Source organism: Tiliqua scincoides, chromosome 1, assembly GCF_035046505.1.
Source record: "Tiliqua scincoides isolate rTilSci1 chromosome 1, rTilSci1.hap2, whole genome shotgun sequence".
NCBI lineage: Eukaryota > Metazoa > Chordata > Lepidosauria > Squamata > Scincidae > Tiliqua > Tiliqua scincoides.
Window position 1 is genome coordinate 94,745,737 of NC_089821.1, and position 22,754 is coordinate 94,768,490.

Genomic DNA, 22,754 nt, shown 5'->3' on the forward strand with positions numbered 1-22,754 from the left:
ACTAAAGGAATCATTCACATTTATTTGCTTCAGAACATGTGGAGTGCATTTGTTTTTTCTGGGACACAATCACATTGTTCATGCTTTGAATAAAGTACTTAGTGCCAGGCGAGTGCACAAAGATTCAGATCTCTTGCCATAAATAGTGCTATAGTGTTGCGATGAATCAAATGGTTGTTATTTTTCTGAGCATTTCACTTTGAAAGACGGCTTTTCTGACCATTACTTCTGAAGCTCAGTCATCTGGAAACAGTGTGAAAGAGTTGATATGGTCAGCCAGACCTTGAAGCAGGAGGTGCTGTGTTTATATACCTGAATGCTTGAGCTTCTCGAGGCTGCAATGGTTGGCAACCTTCAGTCTCGAAAGACTATGGTACAAGCCTACAGCACCCGGTATTCCCAGGCGGTCTCCCATCCAAGTACTAACCAGGCCTGACCCTGCTTAGCTTCCAAGATCAGACGAGATTGGGCATGTGCAGGGTAACAAGAGGCTGCAAAGTTGAGGGGAAAATGGGACAATTTTGTCTGCTTAGGTCACAGTAAGGCAGCCTATCAGCTCCTCCCAATGCTGGCTGGCTCTAACTGCTTCCAGGCATTGTTTGGGTAACAACCTCTGGCCTTGCCTATGAGTCTCCTTAATCCTGCCTGCTTCCATGCCAGTCTCCCAATCTTCCTGCTACCTCCCCTGCACCCTTGTTCCACCCCACTTCAGAGAGGCTTCTCAACACGGATTCTCAGTTATGGGCAGCATTGCTGCTGGGTCCCAATGACATTAGGTCCAAACTTTGCTACCAGCTCCTAATTCATTTATGACTCTATACCAGCCATTGTCAACCAGTGTGCCATGGCACACTGGTGTGCTGTGGGTGGTCCACAGGTGTGCCACAGGAATTTGGGGGAACGTCATTTATTAGTAGGGCCAATGGGAATGTGAGTCCCCCAATGGCAGCACAGTGTGCCTTGTCAATTGTCAATAACCTGATGGTGTGCCTTGACAATTTTAGTGCCTTATCAGTGTGCCATGAGATTAAAAAGTTTGAAAATCACTGCTCTATACTGTCTAAGAAGCTTCACTTGCCACAAGTGGGCTGCCCCATCCACCAGTCCACCCACTCCAGGTCCAAAATGCTTTGCAAGCATTGCCTTGAAAGAAATACCTGGAAAGGAAATGCCAGTTGAATACCAATTATCCTAGGGGTATGGTTTGGGGGTGAGTGGATCATAGTTATGACTCCCGGTCAAGGTGATAGAACACACCTGCAGAAGGTCTCAAGTTCAATCACTTTACTCACCAGTTAAAGGACCTTAAGTAGCAGGGTTGTGAAAGAGCTGAGCTAGATAGCTGCTGCTGGGTTAGATGGGCCAGTGGTCTGACAGCGGAAGGTAGTTTCAAATGTCCATCACTTTTTTCTCCTCTATTTGCTAAGGGTGCCATGAACTACTTCCTTGAACTTCTCAAGCTGCAAAAGTCAGGAACATTTTGCTATTCTCCCCCCCCCCCCATTCACCCCGTGGTTGCATTGGGGGAAAAGATCCCTCAAAATCTGTGTGGATACTTACCTTTAGGATGACAGCCAGAGTAACTTTTTTTCCCTTTATTTAAAAATTTTGTTCTTTAAATACTTTAAATGTAGTGTTGGCTGTTGGCAAGTTCCTTTTGCAACGTGTCACATTATAGAGTGGGAATGGTGGTGGCTAGAAGCTGGCCTCTGAAGGAAGCTTCATGACCACTCTGACTACATTTATAGAGCATAAAAAGCAGAAAGAAAAGCCATGCAGCTGCTAAGACACCTTAATAGTAAGTCCCCAGATGACACTGTCAAAGATTTTTTCACCCTCCCCCAGTTCTTTGCAAAATCTTTTTCGCGCCCACATATACATGCACCAATTTTGAGCGGAAAGTTCTCACTACAGAACTTTTGGCTCAGCATTACTTTTTATTCATGTCCACATTTCCAGAAATAGTAAAGAGTCATCTTCTATAGATAATGGATTTTTTCTTTCTGTCTAGAAAATATGAAAGAAAATATGTAAAACTTTGAAAATAAACAGCATGAACATGTCCAGCGGAAATGAGGAGATGTTTGCAGAAAGGCTTCAAGCTGTGTTTTGTGTGTGTGCGATCAAGAACAGAAATGGCTTTGAAAAACATTGTTCCTATTCTGAAGAACAATGTATACAACTGACCACAAAATATAAACTGAAGTAACCATGAAGCCAAAAGTAAGCATGATGGGTTAAGTGGTGGCGAGGGTGCTGACAAATGCCAAGAAAACTGCAATATTCTGCAAACAAAACCTGTTCCTCGCCTTTCAAGTGTCGTCTCAGTCAAATGTCAAGAGTGGCACAGGGCACGCAAAGTTTGAAAGCTTTTGTTTCAGAGACAGAGCCTGAGAGGTTTTTAAAGCTTCATCAAACTTTTTGGTGATACAAACGGATTTGTAGTTTAGTCTCTAAATCAGGAAAGCCAAGCAAGGCTTTCCTCAGCTTCAGATGGCCAAAGAACTAAAGAGAAAGTTAACTTGTACTAGTCCAAGTTGCAAACAAGATTCGTAACTCATCACCCTCCCACCTCATTTCTCTTTACTCTCTTCATGTCTATTCCCAGATTCAGCATAAGCTGCTTGTTCTTGCCCTCAAAGCCCTCTATCCCCCCCCCCGCCCGCCTCTTGGTTCTCATATTCCTCTCCACTCAGGCTTGTGTCCTCACTCTTCTAGCTCCACCATCAGCTATTGAAAGCTGTTCTGCTTTTTTAGTCAATTCCATTTCTCCTCTTGCGCTGCCCCTCATGCTTTAAACTGCCTCCTGATCACTGTGCCTCACTTATATGTCAGAAACTTCTATGAAGCTTTTGGCACAATGCCGTCATCTTCTTTCCTTACTGTAACTAAGCTTAAATACATGTAGCTGAGACAATGACATCTTCTTCTCCTTCTTATTCCTATCTCCTCTTTCCTTCCCCTTCCTCTGCTGTTTCCATTGCATTTATCTCTATTGCCACTCCTTGGGACACTGTCCTGTCCTCTCATTCTATTTAAAATGTCCTATATATTGTTGACACTATATAAACATCATTGTAGTTATTAGCAGCAGCAACAGTGTAGCAGAACAACCAAAATGTCCTTCAAAATTGGCCCAGCCATGTCTTGGTGCCATCAAAATCCACATGATGCCAACATGTGTGCTTCTGAACACTATGAAGGTGTTTGTGAGATGAGTTCTCTTGTCCAGAATGTTAAGAAGGCACTCTTCTGATTCGTACAGTGCTATACATGTGTGATACAAAACATTTTAAAGAAAAAGACACTGAAGTCAAATGTATAAAAGAAAGAGATTAGGTGGGAAGATGCATTAAAGGCTCGGCATCAAGAATTACATCAATGCAGACTCACACAGATTTTGCTATGCTGGTGTAGTACTGAGACTAACAGCACATTCCTTCCCCCTACCAGCCTATGTGATGAAGTGGCACCAGCAGAGCATGTGCTGTGTACAAAAATCATTTTTAATTAACTCCCTGTAAGCCGTCTGGAAGCCCATGGGTCTTCTGCTTAGGACATGGGAGGGAGTGGATTCAGCAGCACTGGTGCACACCATATCCTATCCCCCTTCCCAGACCTGATCCACCAACACAGATCTCATTCTAATTTTTGCCAGCAGTTTCGCTGATGTGGGTCTAGTAGATTCATTGAGGTGGTTGGGATTTCCCTGTGGTAACGGTACAAATGTCCCTTTTCCTTGAGGAGACCTTCAGCAGGATATCGTGCAAGTTGCTGACACCATTGCATTGGCACCGGGGGAATTTCGTTAGGATTGGGCTATATAATTCCTGTTTAGTAAAGGTTAAACTTCTGTTGACTCCCCTCCCTCTTGTACATGTATCCTCTCAATAAATGTCATTGTGTTTGCACCTATACTCCATCTCACTCATCATTGTTCCATGTCAGTTTTCATTACTGTGTGTCATGAGCAATTGTAAAAGGTCCCTACATGTATAGTTGGTCCTTTATGAGTGCATAAGTTATTTACTCAAGCATGCCTGGCGGTGGTGATGATGATAAAAATTTATATCCCACCTTTCCCATGACGAAGCAAATGCCCAAGGCAGCTTACAGAGCTCAAAATAAATGTACAGTGCATCATAACCATAAGAGAGGGGGGAAAAACACATCATAACAAACCATTAAAACATTAATTTTAACAAACACTAAAGCATTAAAAAAAAGGCAGCATTAAAACAGAGCAAAAACCCAACACACACTGTCGAGCCTTTGGAGGGGACCAAATTAGTCCACGGAAGCAGTCAAGCCACAGCACTATGACAGAGGCACAAGCCTCAAACAGCCACCTGCCCTCCAAACAGCAGACAAAACAGGTATGATCTGAGCCCTCGCTGAAATGCCACCAGGGAAGGAGTAGTCCTTAATTCTCCTGGGAGGCGATTCCATAGTTATGGCACTATTGCAGAGAAGGCTTGTCCCTGGCCTGTCACCCCAGCAGTTTCATGTAGATGTTAAAAAGCATGGGAGAATAAAACCCTGCGGCACTCCGCACTGTAAAGGCCAGGACACTGAGCAAGTGTCCCCCAGCATCACCATCTGGAACCTATTGGCCACAAAGGAGTGGCACCACTGCAGAGCAGCACCCTTAAGCTCCAGCTCAGCCAGCCAACCCAGAAGGATACCACGGTTGATGGTATCAAAGGCCAACGAGAGGTCCAACAGGAGCAGCATGGATGCTTTGCCCTTATCTAATCCGTGGCGAAGATCATCCATCAAGGCTGTTTCTGTCCCACTGACCTTACAGGTTTGTTGTAAGGAGAGCATGAAGATAATGCATGTGAAGTACTTTGCACACACAGAAAGCAGTCTATCCTAATGTCAAGTGTCATTACTACCTAGAGCATAACCATGCCACGAATTGGTCTAATGGTTTTCCCTAAAGAGTCATGGGAACTGCAGTTCTGCGCAGGCTGGAAGCATCTTTGTTGGGAAATCCATATAAATCCTCATTAGGGAATAAAATACCCAGGGATCTTTGGTTGCAGGCTACTAGCAAGTAGGAAATGGGTTTTAATTTGTAGTGTAGCTATACCTCTTGTGCTCTACTAGTAAAAGCAGAGGCTAGAAAACCTTGTAGAATAAGTATGTTTTGAGAACAGATGAAATGTGCTTCTGCCTCTCTATGCCAGGACTGAGGAAGCAACAGTTTCACTGGAATCACTTCTGAGTTCACTGACTTGCAGGAACAGGAAAGGTACTTAGAGAATCTCACTCCATCAAGAACCCATAGCAGCAATGGAAAACATTGAGTAGAAAGCAAGGAATTCTTCATCATAGAAAACAGAAATCTCTGTCAATCACTGCAACTCTACCCTACCCCTCCACTCTACCACCCTACCCCTCTACTCACATCTAAAATGGCACCCCAAGAGACAGGACTGAAAAAAAGTTCCTGACAAAAACAAAATTAAAAGGTCATGTACCCTTAAGTAAAATATTCGGAAACCACCATATATTCAGGCACAACATGTTTTCCTAAAATGATGTGTCGGAGAAGCATTTGCTAGAGCAACTATATCTTTAGACTAAACTGCAAGTCAAACCAATAATTGCATACTTGGGCCACAATATTATTGCATTCAAGCCGATAAGGTTCCCTCTAAGTGATACCCATCCGCTAGTTTTCAAGTCATTATTTCAAGCCTGTCTGCTTCCAAGGTATTACCCTGAGAAGGAATTCCAGGCCTGGTACCGCTTCCTGCAATATGGTTAACTACTTGGCAGCAGGCAATGCTTGGGAGCGAGATTGCTGAACAGGGAGATTGTCTTTCTAGGAGAGGACATCGTAAGCCCTCTTCATAGGCCATAGCCCTGCCAGCAAAACAACAGTGTGCCCCTCCTTTCATATATTGGTAAATGAGTTATAAAGGAGAGTCTGTTATTTGGTTCTGTCTTTGCTTCTTTCTTTGAAAGCATTCCAGGAAATTCCTCCTTGGAATCCAGTTGGTTCACTTAGGTTTCTTTGAGCTGAGCAACTTTATTGCTGTATTATTCATTAATGCATGCATTAGGAAAGAATGAACCCTTTTATATTTGTATAGTTTTTATTACTATCATTAAAACTTTCAGCTCTTGTTTCATTCAGCAGAAGCATTCTAGAGCTCCACTAGCAGCCCTTTTCTTCCCCGTCATTATGTCCATGACTCTCCGTATAACCTTGCCTATATTCCCTGTTCCAATGGAACTGTCCCCCCAATTATTTAGCTGTCACATATTTCCATCTACACTTTACTATGACATCTTAGAGAAGAAATGACAGGGAAACCACCCATGGCCCAGTCCTATCCAGCTTTTGAGCACTGATGTAGCCATGCCAAGGCAGGGTGTGCGCTGCATCCTGTGGCGGTGTGGGCAATCACAGAGGCCTCCTCAAGGTAAAAGGATATGTATTCCCTTACCTCAGGGCTACGTTACAGCTGCAACAGCAACGGAACGTCAGATAGGATTGGGCCCCCAGTCTTGCACACTTTGTCATTTGCCCTGAACGAGGTCCCCTGTTGTATTGCAAGATCCAGTCCTCTCACTCTGGCTTGGCTCCATCCAAGCCACAACACTCTCTGATGTGGAATTCCAGTGTAGTCAGCTGCCAGCCATTTATTTGGAGATGGGCTTGCTCCTGGGAAAAAAAGAAGAGGGAGTGGATGTGTGGAAGAGAGTGGTGGGCTAGAGTTTCTGAGACATTCTAACCCACCCTATCTTCTCCTTCATATGTTCTCTTCTGTTCCAGCCTCTCTTCCTTTTCCAATTCAGGAAGTGTCAGAGGATGGCACATCACCTGGTAAGGAGGGGCAACGTTTGGCTTCCCACCTCAGGCACCAAGAGGTTTTGGGCCGATCATGCCCAATGGAAAAGCCATTTTCTTCCACCTGTCTCCCACCCTTCCCTGCCAATAAAATACTGATTTACATTTTACACTGTTACCCTTTGTTTGTACTAGCACATTTACCCTTGGGCAAGGAGGAATCACCAGGCTGGTGGCAACAGAAGCTATTTTCCCTGTGTGTGGCTTGCCAAATTTAAGATCACTGCCTCTTGATCACTGCCAGGGAGAGGCCTGGAGGTGTTGGACAGGCAAGTGACGTGCAGGCAGAGCCTAGGAAAAACCACCTCCACCGCTGCACACACTGGCTGGCTATGCTGGCTCCCAGGATTGCATCGCTACCAGGGGGAGCAATGAAGGTCTGTTCCACTTCATCCAGAATGAGTGGAAAAGTGCTTCGGAGGTGAGACAAACAGGGTCTGTGTCTTGGAGACTCCAAACGCATTAAGAAGGGGGGCACTGGATTTGCGCATGCCGCTATCGTGATTTTAAAAGCTACCTCCTTGTCTGTGTTCCATTCCGTGGCATAATGGCTTGATACTAGCAGGTTAGTAAAATAACTCTTAAGAAGGTAAAATTCTGTCCAAGTGAGAAATTAGACTTCCTGAACAATAAAACACATTGCAATAATGTAGTGTATTTTATTTCACAGGGCTTTGGCTGATTGCCAACATTGCTATGCAGCTTTTTTTTTTTTTTTTAAAGACAGAACTATTGCCTATGGTTATCATTTAATTGAAATACATATAAAACCCTTATGCCAACACTCCAGCGAGCACAGATTAGAAATATAGATGGGCAGTCACTGAAACTTACACATAAACCAGACGGTAGTTAGTATTCAGCCTGAGATTCTTGAGCATTTTAAAAAAAATGCTATACACATCTTGCGACAAGGATGTTAAAATCTATAGGCTCAGGTCCAGAGAGTCTTGCATGAAGCAATAGGTTGTACCCTGTGATGATCTAAACAAACTCCAGTAAACTACAGCACAGATGATCACCTGTTCACTTTGAAAGTACCAATTAATGACACAATCCCATCAGCGACACCCAACTGCAGGATGCACCACACGTCCCATTGGCACCACTATACCAGTGCTGGAAAGCAATGACAAGGGGTTAGGTTTGCACCCTAAGGCTGCAATCCTATACAAACCTGCATGGGAATGAAGTCCTATTGAACTGAACAGACATGCATAGGATTGCACTGATACTTAATTTTAGAATAATGACAGAATAGAATGAATATCTTTTTTATTGTTTTAGGAACAACACATTCAAGATGGCAATGGTTTTCATTTTGAAAACGGAGATCTGTTATTCCCTTATTACTGAATTGCTTACTCCACATTTTGATTTATGACCTAAGATTAAGTCATTTTATTTGGGTGTTATCTCTGCAGCACATGGTCATTCCTTTCAGGGCTTTCCATACAATATTTTCTTTTTTTCTTCTTTTTTTATTTTTTGTAAGAAAATACACATTTGTTTCTCATCTGCAGCACATGGTCTGTAGGCATTTTGTCACAGCAGTACTTTTGTTATGGAGATATCGCATTTCCCAAACAGTTCTAAAATTATACATAGGAATATGCGGTGCACCTCCCAGATCACTTATTCTTGGTCAACCGAATGATTACTTTTGGGCTTCATTTGTGACAGACACAATGCATTTTTGATTAGCTCCTCAATATTTGCTCAAACTTGCCTTATTATTTTTCAGGAAGAAAACATGAAAACTAGTTATAATTAGCACCTTCCCTACCCAATTCCAAAGGTAGGAGGAGGAAGAGATGGAATGAAGAGTTGGAGACAGAGTTTGTATCATAGGCTTTAGGTTGCAGCCATGAAATACAACAAATCCACTCTTCTCATTCCCTCACCACAGTCCCATCAACAAAGGCTGCTGAGAGGCTGCTGAGAAAGACAGAGAATAAGATGGCAGGTAGTCTCATGGATTAGGAACTGGCAGGGATGGAGGGTCTCCGCCCCCTGCGATTCAACTCAAAAACAAGTCATATTGAGGGCACTTTCCGAGTTGCTGAGTCACCCTCTCACAACTCTGTAGGACTCAAGTCGAGTTGCCCCTTTAAAAGCCTGCCGTGGAAAAAATGGGACTGCTGCCAAGGGGTGCGTGTGGGAGTTCTCCTTTAATACTCCCCTGTTGTTTTGTCCCATCTCTAAACAGGGTGGGAGGAAGTTGGAGGGACTGTGAGAGAGCAGGGACAGAAACAGCAAGAGGGAGGCGAGTCATGTGCAGCAGCTGCTAGGCTTACTAGGATGACCCAATCCTTGGCAGCTCTACTCAAAAGTAGTCCCACTGCAGCTGGTCATTCAATGAGGCTTCCTCCACCCAACTAACAATGGAGCCATGCATTCAGAAAGCATGGTCGCTATAAACCATCTCCTCCACCACTTCCCTGTCTCCTCCCCCTCCCTGGGCTTCTCCAGCCAATCGTAAGGCAAGAACCCCCTTTGGCTCCTCCTCCTGCCCTACCTCAGCCAAAGAAAATATTAGATGCCCATCCTTTGCCCAATGATCATTGGTTCCTTCCTTCCTATCAGAGACAGGCAAAAAGCTCGCTCCCGCCTCCCCCCCCCACTTCTCATGCAAAAGCAAAACATTAACCCTTCCCTGCCTCGTAGCTGGAGCCTCCCTGCTGCTTGCCTGGTCTGAATGACAGCCCCATGAGGTTTTCAGTGCTGCAAAAACAGTAAGCAAGCACACCCAGACACAGGCAGAGCCGAGTCTGCACACATGGGGACAAGTGCTGAGTCAGGGGGCCCCTGACTCAAGTGTTTTTCCAAGTCTTCAACTCGCACAACTCACAAGTTCACAAGTCAGCAAAAAACACACATTTTCACAACTCGAGTTCGAGTCACCTGACTCAAGTTCCCATCCCTAGGAACTGTTTGGGTACCTGGAAACAGTGAGTGGGTATCAATTCACAATTTTCACGATGGAGAGAGGTTAAAAGTGGTATGCTCCAAGGATCTGTCCTGGGACCAGTGTTTTTCAACTTGTTCATAAATAATCTGGAGACTGGGCTAAGCAGCAAAGTGGCCAAGTTTGTGGGTGACACTAAACTTTTCTGAGTGGTGAAAAGCAGACGTGATTGTGAAGAGTTCCAGAAGCATCTCTCCAAACCATGAGAATGGGCAGCAAAATGGGAGATTCATTTCAATGTGAGTGTAAAGTAACGCACATTGGAGCAAAAAAAATAAGAACTTCATACATAGGGTTCTGAGCTGTCTATAAAAGATCAGGAGAAAGATCTTAAGGTGCTTGTGGACAGCTCAATGAAAGTGTCAACCCAATGTGCAGTGGCAGTAAAGAAGGCTAATTCCATACTTGGGATCATTAAAAAAGGGATTGAGAATAAAACAGCTAATATTATAATGCCCTTGTAGAAATCAATGCTAAGGCCACACCTGGAGTACTGAGTCCAGTTCTGGTTGCAGATCTTAAAAAAGATATTGTGGAAATGGAAAAGGTACAGAAGAGAGTGACCAAAATTATTACTAGGCTGGGGCATCTCCCTTGTGAGGAAAAGCTATAGTGTTCGGGGCTCTTCAATCTAAAAAAAAAAGGCACCTGAGAGAGTACATGATTGAGACGTACAAAATTATGCAGACCATGGACAGAGTGGATAAACAAGGCTCTTCTTATGTTCTTATGTTCTAAATGCCAATGGAACAGATTCTCCTGCTCTGGTGATCACCCTACCCAAGTTCTCTACTTGGAGAAACCATGGGAGGTATGTATCACCATTCATGCTGGCTTTGTGGAGAGTAAAGCAGGATGAGAAAGTTGTGCTGCTTCTTCCTCTGCACAATGAAACAAAAACCAGCCTCTCTCCCAAATCCTCTGGCATTCACAAAGGACTTGGGTGGGTCAGTGCCCTGTTTCTGCTCAGACAAAGCTTCACAAGAAGCCAAGAGATGGACAGCCCAAACCTGAGCTGCCTGATGTGCAAGGCTGCTGTGGTGCCAAAATGGCTACCACAGCATCTAACATATGCCAGGTAGCCCATGGCAGCTCCTCAGGAAAGGGATCATTCATCCCCTTCTCATGGGTAAGGGAAGTAGTCCCGCAATGGGGCCACTCAATTCTGTGGTGGCTCTTGAGCCAACGTAGAAACAAGAAGTTCCACATCGGGTCATGATGGCCAACACAGGGCTCAGGGTCTGGTGGAGTTGAGCTCCAACAGTCCCACCCCTACTCTGCCCCCTCCCCCGCCATGCCTTCTCCCTGCCCTCCCCCCACCCTTCCCTCACCTTCTCCTACCCTGGAAGAACATTCCCCGCTGCTCCTCTAGTATATAGAGAGGACTTGGGGAGAGGAGGAATCAGTGACAACCACAAATAACACTGCCCAATTAAAAAAAAATGTTCTGAGCTTCCAAAATTAGACCTATTCTTGGATATATTTGGGGCACCGATTCCAAAAATAGCATTGGTTTTGCCCTACCAGCTCTAGTTTTGGAAATAGGACATACCCACCTTAGATGCTGATGTGAAGACAACTGGTTGAATCAGAGTATACAGTGGCTATAGCATATCTCCAAAACTAGAGTTGATAAGGCAAAACAGACACAATTTTTGGAATCGGCACCCCAAATATTTCCAAGAATAGGTTTAACTTTTAAGGCACCAAAATGTGTGCTGGGCTATGTAATAGCTGGCTAGAAAGTCACAACAAAATTAGTAGACCCTTAGTGACATGACGTATTATTGTGACTTTTCATGTGTGACAGTCCCATACACCTCTGCAGTTTTCAGCCCAGTGATAAATTCAGGAGTTTCCAAACACTTCAGCCAGGCATTAACTATGGGAGACATTCCAACACTCAGCTTTCAAAGAGCCGGCTGATTACCATTTTGTCAGCCTTGGATAATTTAAGATCCTCTGGGTCTGTTGTCTTATACAAAGGTGGATAATAATCATCACCTTTACAGAGTAATCATCTTACCATCTTCAACACATGATATCAGAGATGCATATCTCAGGGAATAATGCACTATGAAAATAACGAGGACATGAACATATGTTAGCTATTGTCAAGAGGAGTGGGAAAAATCTGTTTAGCACAACATGCTGATGTTTTTGCTGTCCAAATAACTAGGTTGCATTGGAGAGCTTGGCAGGCTTCAGGGCTTGGCGGAGGTGGTGTAGAGTTGCTGGAAAGTGGCCTCAGCATTGCTGGCGGAAAGAAACCGCTTCAGTGTCTTGTGATAAAGTCCAGCATCTTTTGGGCAAAGCTCCTTTCAACTGACTGGCGTTTTGCCCAATTAAGTCCTAACAGCCACAGGATTTGGCAATCATGAATTTCCATCAGAAAGTGCCTCAGCTTGAATCACTTTAAGCAAGCCAATTTTGTCTTAGGAAGGATTTACTTCCCAAGTCTTCCGAATCTATCTGGAGAGCTCAGATCATGAGAATTTTCCAAGAGGACTCCTGGGGTCCAGAGAGTATCTTATGGTAATTTTTTGCCTTTTTGTGTTTGGCAGCTGGGTGCTTGCCCAGATGGGGGGGGGGAACATCTACTGTACTTCTGTTGTTTTGCATGGAGTCCCTTCAGCTTGGCTTAAGGGCATATACGGTACTAGCCTGCCTCAGGAGCAAATAGCCTTAACTAAATCAGGTCTTTAGCAACAGAATGAGCTTTGTCTGTTTGTAGGGGGCTCTTTGAAGGGCAGCCCAATTCATGTGTGACAAGCCTAGGCCTTCATTCAGTGTGCAGATTTCGTTGGCAAACATCCACCACTGAACCAAATCCTCCCACACAGAATCCTTGACAAAGGTAACCACAAAATGCCTCTCAGCTGAGGCTGTGCTGTGGAATGTGTGGCCAGAAACCCTAACGGGCCTTGTCTGAAGTGCAACAATAAACCATTAATTCCTTTATCTTTGGCTAAAGAAAATACTTTCCATGTCACTGAACTTAAATGTTGGTGTTTCCATTCATCGACTTTATACATATATATGGGTACATCTAACTGGGGTGTGTAGATAGATATAATAGACAAAGGCTGCAATCCTATACACACTTATCTGGGAGTAAGTCCCACTGCTCTCAGTGGACTTACTTCTGAGTAGGCTTGCCTGGGATTGTGCTCAAATAGATACAAGCACTTGCTGGTCATCCATTCTGCCCTCTGTATGAGTTTGTCAAGGGGATGGAATGAAAAGCTATATTTGCCATTTTTCTTGAAATCCCTCTTTGGAAATGATTGTGTGCTTAGCTATTTTCACAAGTGATAATGTTTTGTTTGGGTTTGTTTTGTTTTCAACTAGTAAATGTGGTTTGTATAAGCAGGAGGGAGGAACTAGAATATGTGAGAGGCTTGGAGAGAATCACAACTAGTCTTGATCCCCCTCCAAGCCCATCTCATTGCTACTTCAGTACTAAGATGATGGAGGGCCAAACTACATGTGACATTAAATCCATGATGGATAAGCAGGCTTAGATGTAACCCTCATCAGGTGGGCCCTCTGACTAGTTTCTGACCTGACCCATCTCTGATGTCACACTTACTCATATGCTATCTATTTTGGAACCTGATTCTACCCATTTCATTCTATTCCTCAGGATACCACTGAGAACTTACTGAGAGTAAATCTGCTCTGATTGGCTGCGAGAAGATCTGTGTAAATTTGGTGGACTTGTACTTGCCTTTCTTCACAGAAAGAAATCAAGACAGGGCCCAGGAACACTTCAGAATTGCTGTGCCTTTTCTTCTTATCTCATATTTTCCCAGTTCAGCTGGGGGAAAAAATGTTATTTTTATTTCATTCATTTACCTAGATATCTGAATCCCACATTTCCACCTCCTAAGAGGCCCTCAAAGCAGTTCACAATTGGCTTACAACACAGTTCCTTCCTCTTCTTCCCCTCTCCCCACAAAGGCAGGTAGTGGATCACTGCACAGTTAGCTTTTAAAGTAATAGGAGGAGATGGTGATGATCGTAGCCTGCTGATCTACCTCTTCTCCTCCCCACACAAGAGTTGGTGGATCTCTTTTGAGGGGGGACAGACCTCACCCACAGCTATATCTGTGTGTCATTACCAGATAGTGTAGGTGCTAGAAATGGTGCACTTTTCCTATATCATATAATACAGTACTGTACATTGTTTGTAACGTTCAAATACATGGAAACATTTCTTGGGATGAATATGAGAAATATTTTTCTTGCTATCTACTCTCTTTATAGTGCTGCATAGAAAATAACAGCCCTGTTTCCAAATTATAACATCCTCAATATTATCTACTTGTCTACAGGCATAAGGAATATTACACATAAGAACAGCCCCGCTAGATCAGGCCATAGGCACATCTAGTCCAGCTTCCTGTATCTCACAGTGGCCCACCAAATGCCCCAGGGAGCACACCTGATAACAAGCGACCTGCAACCTGGTGCCCTCCCTTGCATCTGGCATCTGACACAACCCATTTCTAAAATCAGGAGGTTGCACATACACATCATGGCTTGTAACCCGTAATGGATTTTTCCTCCAGAAATTTGTCCAATCACCTTTTAAAGGCATATAGGCCAGATGCCATCACCACATCCTGTGGCAAGAAGTTCCACAGACCAACCACATTCTGAGTAAAGAAATATTTTCCTAACTCTCCCAACACTCAATTTTAATGAATGTTCCCTGGTTCTGGTGTTATGTGAGAGTCTAAAGAGCATTTCTCTATCCACTCTATCCTTCCCGTGCATAATTTTGTATGTCTCAATCATGTCCCCCCTCAGGCACCTCTTTTCTAGGCTGAAAAGGCCCCAATGCTGTAGTCTTTCCTCATAAGGAAGGTGCCCCAGCCAAGTAATCATTTTGGTTGCTCTCTTTTGCACCTTTTCCATTTCCACTATGTCCTTTTTGAGATGTGGTGACCAGAACTGGATGCAACATTCCAGGTGTGGCCTTACCATCGATTTGTACAATGGCATTATAATACTAGCCATTTTGTTCTCAATACATTTTCTAATGATCCCAAGCATCCCTTCTTCACTGCCGCCGCACACTGGGTCGACACTTTCATCGACCTGTCCACCACCACCGCAAGATCTCTCTCCTGATCTGTCACAGACAGCTCAGAGCCCATTAACCTATATGTGAAGTTTTGATTTTTTGCCCCAATGTGCATGACTTTACACTTACTTGCATGGAAATGCAAAGCTTGATTTTAATACCATTTTTAACAACTTGCATGGTTAGCCATTTTCTTCCAGTAATTATCAGTGATGACACGTATAAGTTAATATTTATTAAAAGATACAAATTTAAAATACAGAAATGAGAAGCTAAAACAGCCACCTTTTTACTGCCTCACCATTAAATGCCTGCCCAAATAAAAATGTCTTATATTACATGAAGGAGTTGATCAGGCTTAACGCTTGGGTGGAGAGTAGAAGGTCAGATCTGAGAAGAAGCCACCAAAACTGTTTTCCCCATATCAAAATTTATCATATCAGGATGATTGAAGAGGCCACAAAGGAGCTGCAATGGGGCATAGAAAAGGCTGTGAGGCTGTGACCTCTAAAAGCCCAGCTTATTAAGGTTCTTGCCCCTTGCATTGTGTCCAGAAGGTTTCAAAAGATTCCAGCGAGAGCCCACTTGTGCAGGAAGGCCCGCTCCAGCAATTTTTGCTGTGGGGATGGAATTTAATTTTCTTGTGTGTCTAAAGAAAAATGTTGATCTTGCAAAGCAGGCATTCCTGATGACCACAAACGTACATGCATCCCACAAACAATATGCCTGGTATTGCTCTGGAAATACTCACTTCAAAGGACTGGCCATTATGGGAAAGAAAAAAGCCTTGGCTAATGGTAATTGCATAGCTTTTAGGAAAGCTTTTGTTTTGTTTTGTTTTTTTTATTTGCATGCTATAACCCAAATTGCAGGGGCTTGGGAATACAACACTTCCAAACATTTGGGAAAAGTATGATTGTTGCTGACTCACATGTGTGGATGGTTGCCCTTTCTCTTCTACTCCCATGTTCCCTTTTCCCCTTCCTTGTATGGGGATGGTTGTCTCCCCCCCCCCATATGTACTGGGGATACATTATTTTCCCACATATGTATTATATAATGGTAGGATGGGGAAACTTTCAACTTTAGGGATCCTGGACCTTTAACAATTGTATAGAAGAGGGAATTTAAGCAGGTGCAGTTTGTCATCTCATCTGATCTCAGAAGCTAAGCAGGGTCAGGCCTGGTTAGTACTTGGATGGGAGACCGCCTGGCAATACTGGGTGCTGTAGGCTTATACCATAGTCTTTCGAGACTGAAGGTTGCCAACCAGTTTGTCATCTCACAGGTGACAAGCTGCACCTGCTGATATTCTCAACAAAAGTTTGCCCACCCCCTGGATTAGAATATAATACATTTGATTAGAAATGAGCAAATGTGCTGGTGAATATTCATAAAGAGATGGAAAACTTCAACTGACAGCAGTTCAGTGGTCAACATATACGTGCATTCAAAAAGTCCCATGTCCAATCCCTGACATATCCATTTGAAATTATCTTATGTAGCAGAGTTGGAAAAATCTACTACCCCAAACTTCCTACTACCCATCAAGGTAGCCTAAGGGGTCAGGTGTCTGATAGTTTAAGACTGCAATCCTATCCTCACTTACATGGGAGTAAGCCCCATTGAACACAGTAGGACTTACATCTGAGTAGGCATGAATAGGTTTGGGCTGTGAGGCTCCTTCATATAAGCATTTTTGTAGGCTAATAGCCCAATCCTACCTAAGTTCCCCTGTGCTTTACAGCAGTTTTACAATGGTTTGCACCAGCAAAACACACACTCCGCCAACACTAGTGAAGAATAGGATTGGGCAACCAATCTAAATCTTCCTGGATCACTTGACTAAAGGTAAATATATGAAGCCATTAATTAGTCAGTTCTCAACACATCTAATACTCCATGATCTATGGATTTCTGGTCTTTGAGAGCATTTCAGTCAAACTTTTGTTCTGTGGCTCTTCAAGGCTCTTTGAACTGTGACTACAGCAATATGGATAATTAACTACACTCAATGTCTCTTGAAAGTTGCACATGTAGATATTATGATGTGTCATTGCTCAACATTGATTTTCGAATACTAGAGATAGAGGAGCTCAAATCCTAAGCACTAAATGCTTAGGCGTGTGCCAGATGGCTTTTTAGTGCACATCCCAGAAATCTCCTGTACCAAACTTTTCCTGGAAGCAGCATCAGAGGAATCTCTCATTCTGAGCAGTTAAACCTTTAACGGTGCTGCTGCACTCATTGTCAACTATCTCACAAAAGTATATAATTTACACACCACATTTCTGCTTGAAGTAAGCCTTCCTTATGTTGTCATAATGTCCTAAATAGAAGTCTGATGACAATGCAGTGTTGTGTCCAATCCTTTAGAGTAAGCTCATTCTGTTCATTTCTTGAGGCAAAGATTGTACTTCCTGCTGGCTTTTTTTTTTTAACAAGGGCAACAACATTCCCTGTTCCCAGACTATAAACTCAATGGTGATGCAAATGAGAGTGCATCTGGAAAGTGTTTGGTCCATTCACAGCATCCAAACCCCAGAAGCCACACTTACATCACATGCTGCAAAGCCTGTGCTGTTCTCCCATGCATCTGCCCATCAGGAAGAATCAGAGGTGGATATGCACAGCCAGTGATATCGAAAAGATCTAAAGTGATATCTAAAAGTGTAACCATGGTGTGAAATTCTCATGAATCAAATTTGCATTCTTTTGAAGCGGTAACTTTTTTCCTGAATATGCGTTTGGGGCTAAAACACGGAGAATCTCCCATATAGTTCAGTTCAATATCACTATTTTAAAACCAAATATAATCACTAAAGAAACTCCCATACAAATGCACCTTATAGCCCCAGTCAGCGCTTGTGCCACTTGCTCTGTGAAGCACCAAAATATATATGCAAAGCCCCTAAAAAGTTTGCTAATCACTTCTAACGTTCTTTCACTTCCTCCAAATTTTTCAGATGTTTTACTTGAGTAGAGTCCTGCAAACTCACCCTGTATTTCTTGTGCTCACCTTAAGTTACACCACTTTTCATAGAGCCCAATCATCTCCTCCCCCCACCCCAGCTGATGCAGCTGTGCCAGAATAGATGTATGCTGCTATCCAGTGGGTGGGGTGGATCAGGAGACTTCGAAGGGAAAAGAGGAATTATTTCCCCTTACCCCTTCATAAGCTTCTCACTCCACAATGGTGCAAGTCCAAGGAGAAAAAAGGGGTATATTGGCTGGCTCTGGAAGGGATAGCATCCTGTACAAGTTGCTCATACCAAGTGTCACCTGCTCCTGCCTCCAACATGCCCTTGGCCAGCCCTGATCCATCCCATTCTGCCCACTCAGCCAACTTACCAACATTAATAGGATTCCTCTTTGCCACCATTGCACATGAGGTCCTCCCTGCCACCTGGAACAGCATTTAAGACACCGTGAAGTGAGTTCCACTGCCAGAATGCTATTTCCAAAGGCATTCACACCAGATAGATTCATGACTGAACAGCTTATTCAGAAATGGGGTTTCTTAGTCTAGTATTGGAACAACAAAAGGTGCTGCATGACCTTTTATCACATTGGATATCATCTGATTTGAATTTAGGTTGGTGGTGTTATCTCTTTTTGTTATGGCACAAATTATTTTGTTCTCTGTTATTTTATAGGTGTAATTTATGCATCATAGATTACCATAGATGTTACAGTAATTATGACATAGTAATACACATAATAAAAGAAACAAAACAACCGGCCTGTGATCTAGTCACCACCTACCTTACCTCAGCCCACAGGAGGGCTTGTGCCTCAGTACATGAGCAGGTACATACAGGTGCAGTGCTTGGTTCCAGGCTGTACGGACCCATAGAGGTTAAAACCAGTTAAACACATTTGGAAACTTCACCATGCAACATGGATGGAAAATGCCACAGGTGAAACAGGCCTCATAGTACCAGAAGAGAGGAGGGAATTAAGAGAGAGAGCGCGCCACAGATAACTTGCATCAAATTAGAGTATTATTTTATTTACTTGGACTTGCTTTTCAATATCCTGTATCAAATGTTTCCTCAGCGGAAATATGTTCCAAAACTGGCAGCTGTCTAAGCAGCTCACCCTGAGCATTTGCAGGTGCTGTGTGTGGGTATTTTATAACAGCAATTTTGCTGATATTACAGTGCGTGGTGTGGCTTGACTGAGATACCACAACATGTCCTGGCTTGTTTTTCAATAGAGCTTTTTAAGCATTCCGTCATAAAATGCTCCATGAGGAATTGAAGCATTTATCATGTTAGACTGAAACATTTCTTAAGCAAACATCCCTAGTTCCTGTCCCTTTTCCCTCATGTCATTATTTTCTTCCCCTCTCTTCCTCATGTACGGACAAGGAACGGCCATGCAAACCGATACCTAACCCCAAAGTGCTGCGCATTTCGCTTTCATTTGACCTGCCACCACAATTACCAGCTCAATTTTAGAAAGAGCAGCACAATCACCTCGCAATGCCCACTCACTGCCTTCCAGGCCTGCTTCTCCTCGAACGGCGTATTTACAAGCAAATGAGAGCTTAGAAAGGTGTATCTCCTGAGTAAATGGATGGCAAACATAGGAGATTCTAAATGAGGTTTTCGGCCCAGCTGGTTGACCTTATAAATTCTGTCAACCAAATGGTCGCCAGTGTAAATAACATTCATTTTTCTTGGTGTCAGAACGTTGTAAGTTTAGACTGATCTAAGCATTGCTGCATATGCTCACTTCCCCTGAGTCCAGGACCTCACGGACTGCTTCAGCTCATGGTCTGAAGGAACATGCCTCATCTGTTTTACATTTCCTTTGTAGCTTGCTCTGGAGGCTAATGGAGAGCTTTTGGGCAATGCTGCTAACAGTACAGACTAAGTGATGAAAATCCCAGTGGAATTCAGACTTCCTCAATACTTATATATGTCTGTAGGGCAATTGTGAGTTAATAATCTTTTCCTGAAACCACTTTATAGTTAACTTTCCCCCCCTAGCATTGTTCCCTCCTTCCCAAAGGAAATTTCCGAAACCTTATTGCGAGCACATACCATTACAAATGGTCAAGTAATGAAAAACGTTATCAGGTTGCGGGGAGGGGGGGCTCTCTCTGGTTTATGAAAATGAAGCGGAACAAAGACGTTCCTATGAATATTTTAACAGGTGCATTTTAATAAAAATTAACAGTGAAGCAGACACTAATTAGAAAGGAAATGTTTTAATGATGACCCATTATTTAGTAATTTCGAAACATGAAGAGGCTCAACTTGGCAAGAGCGATGGTTCTCAGGAGTCACAATCCAAATGGGGAGAGGGAAAGAGAACACTGCTGGTTGCCAACATCCACACTCAGATCTTATATGTTACCAAGTCCAGTCTCTAACACCGGCAAGCATCAAATCCAGAACCACATACAGTATTTACAAGTGGAGGGGCCTCTTCTTTCAGCTACCTCCAGCACCTTGTTTGCTTTTCCATCAGTTCTCTCAGAACCAAGTTAGGTAAGCTGTGTTATGTGCAGGTCAGTGCTTAAGGTTAGTAATCATTTTTTTAAAAAAATAAATGGGTGTGTGTGGTGTCACTGAGAGGATCCTTGAGCTACAGACCAAACATGAGTCTCACAGAGAGGTGTATCTAGGCATGTGAAGTAGGGCATGTGCCCTGGGAGCCACTTGAAGGGGGGTGCCACTGAAATAACCAGAAGGAAGGGGGCAGCTGCTGCTACGATCCTGATTTGGTGGACCCATGATCCAGCTGTGGCCTTCTCCTTTGTAAGCTCTCATTTGAGCCTCCAAAAGAAAGAGAACAGGGGGCAGTCAGATTGAGGGGTTGCTGCCGCCACTGGTGTCTCCTCAAAAGTGGAACCCATAAGTGATGTCACAATGCCATGACATCACTGTCCTGGGTGCCGCTGCCTCTAGCTCTTGTCTTGAGCACCCAAAAGAGAAACTGATTTTTGGTTTAATATCAGGCATAAAAGTGAAGTTCAGGCCATCAGACACTAGTCACAGGTTCCCCCAGTTTCCTTCCTCTTGGCCTTCAGGATGTATGTTTGGTATCAGCATTTGACACTGTTGTGAGCGGCAAATGGTAGTCCTTTTGTCAAGGCGTGGGTGGAAATGAACCTTCTAGCATTCATTTTTTCAAAGTACTCACCCTGTCCTCCACTTTAGTTGCACCCTTATATCCTCTCAGCCTAGTGCACAGATGTTTTCCATCAGCAGTGTATATGAAGTGTTCGCTAGTAGGCTACAGGAGCAACAGGTAGCTTTAAATGTATGCAATCCAAAACATATACAATGTCCCATGTCACCTAAATGTATCCACTCCTTTTACAAATTTTGCCATTCCAGAAACTTGTAGAGCATGGCACAGTACACAGTGTGTCCTGTGAGGGGTAAATCTGTTTTAAAAAAAGCAAAAACCCCAAATAGTACATTCATTGCTTTGTGGACTTGCCCTTAACTGCAATTCTATATGCTATTCAAAAGTAAGTTGTTTTTAAAATCTTTTAAGAGGGAGTGAATAACAGGCTGGCCTGAGTTTTCACACATAGTATATGGAAGGACTGTCAAGTGATTGTTATCTAAAAGGAACTAGTGAGGTGATCATGGAATGACTCAGAGCCCAATCCTGAGCTCCCGTGGGGCGCGGCTGCGGCGGCACTGAAAACGGCTGCTGCCACATCTTGTGCACCCATGGCAGCCACAGGCAGCACCTCGGGAGAAGGGGACTTTCATCCCCTTCCCCTGAGTAAAGGGAGTAGCCCCGCAATGGGCTTACTCGATTCACCACTGGTGGAGTAAGAGCCTTTGTGTCAGACACTGAGCCTGGCAAGAAGGCTCAGGATCTGGTGGAGAAACGCTCTACCGGTCCCGCCTCCCTCCCTCCCCCTGGTATGCCTCCCCCGCCCCCTCCCCTCCTCCTGCCTCCCCATCATGCCTCCTCCCTGCCTTTTCCTCACCCTTCACCTGCCTCCCCGGAACTCCTCCTCCCCGCCTCCCCTTCTGCCCCCTCTCCACAGATCAGCAGTCTATGCAACTGCTGAGCAGTGGAGGCCGGACGCCTGTCTGCCACTAGCCCAGTGCTGGCCAGTGCTGCGCTAGCACGCCCACTCGCCTAGCATTAGAGCTTGCAAACGTGCCTTACGGCACATTCGAAACATGTGTGCTGGCAGTAAGTCGGCAGGTAGCGCTCAAGATTGGGCTCGAAAGCATGTTTCTGTGGCATGCTTCAGCAATTATACGAAATCGCTCTTTGTTTGGAAGTACATGTAGGGTCCAAAAGACTGGCAGTGAGTATCCCTCTTCATCTCATTTCATGGCCTGCTCTTCACATGACTGTTGAGAAGCAGCAGTGTTGGCAGAGCAAACCCATGAGAGGAGTGGCAGGAGAGTAACCTGGTCAAACCAATGGCTGGAAAGGCCAAAGGAGACAAAACTATGTTGGATGGCAGGCGACTTGTGCCCTATTGGCCTGGCAACAGGGATGTGGATTCATGCTGTTACTGTGGTTGCTGCAGGAGGGAGCACCTATTGACAGAGTGATGGTATTCACCCTTGCATTCTTTTGCATTTGAGTCTTGATTTTCTTGTAGGACTTGGCGAGGGAGCGATGGCCTTAGGAGAACAATGAGTGATAGCGGCAGGGAAATGGAGCAGCAACTGTAGAGGGATTGAGCCTAGAAGAAAAAGGCATAGTCAACATAGGCGGTGGCAGCAGCAAGGAAGAGCCACAGCTGTGATTCCTGCCATCACCACCCATGGTCCATTGTCCTAAATATACAATATCAGAAGCCAAAGTCTGCTGTCAAAAACAGCTGTCCCTTA

General features: G+C 44.0%; 1 pseudogene; it reads right to left on the reverse strand.

The window, feature by feature from the left end:
- Positions 1-378: 378 nt before the first annotated feature.
- Positions 379-499, reverse strand: LOC136637858 (5S ribosomal RNA; annotated as a pseudogene).
- Positions 500-22,754: the final 22,255 nt, after the last annotated feature.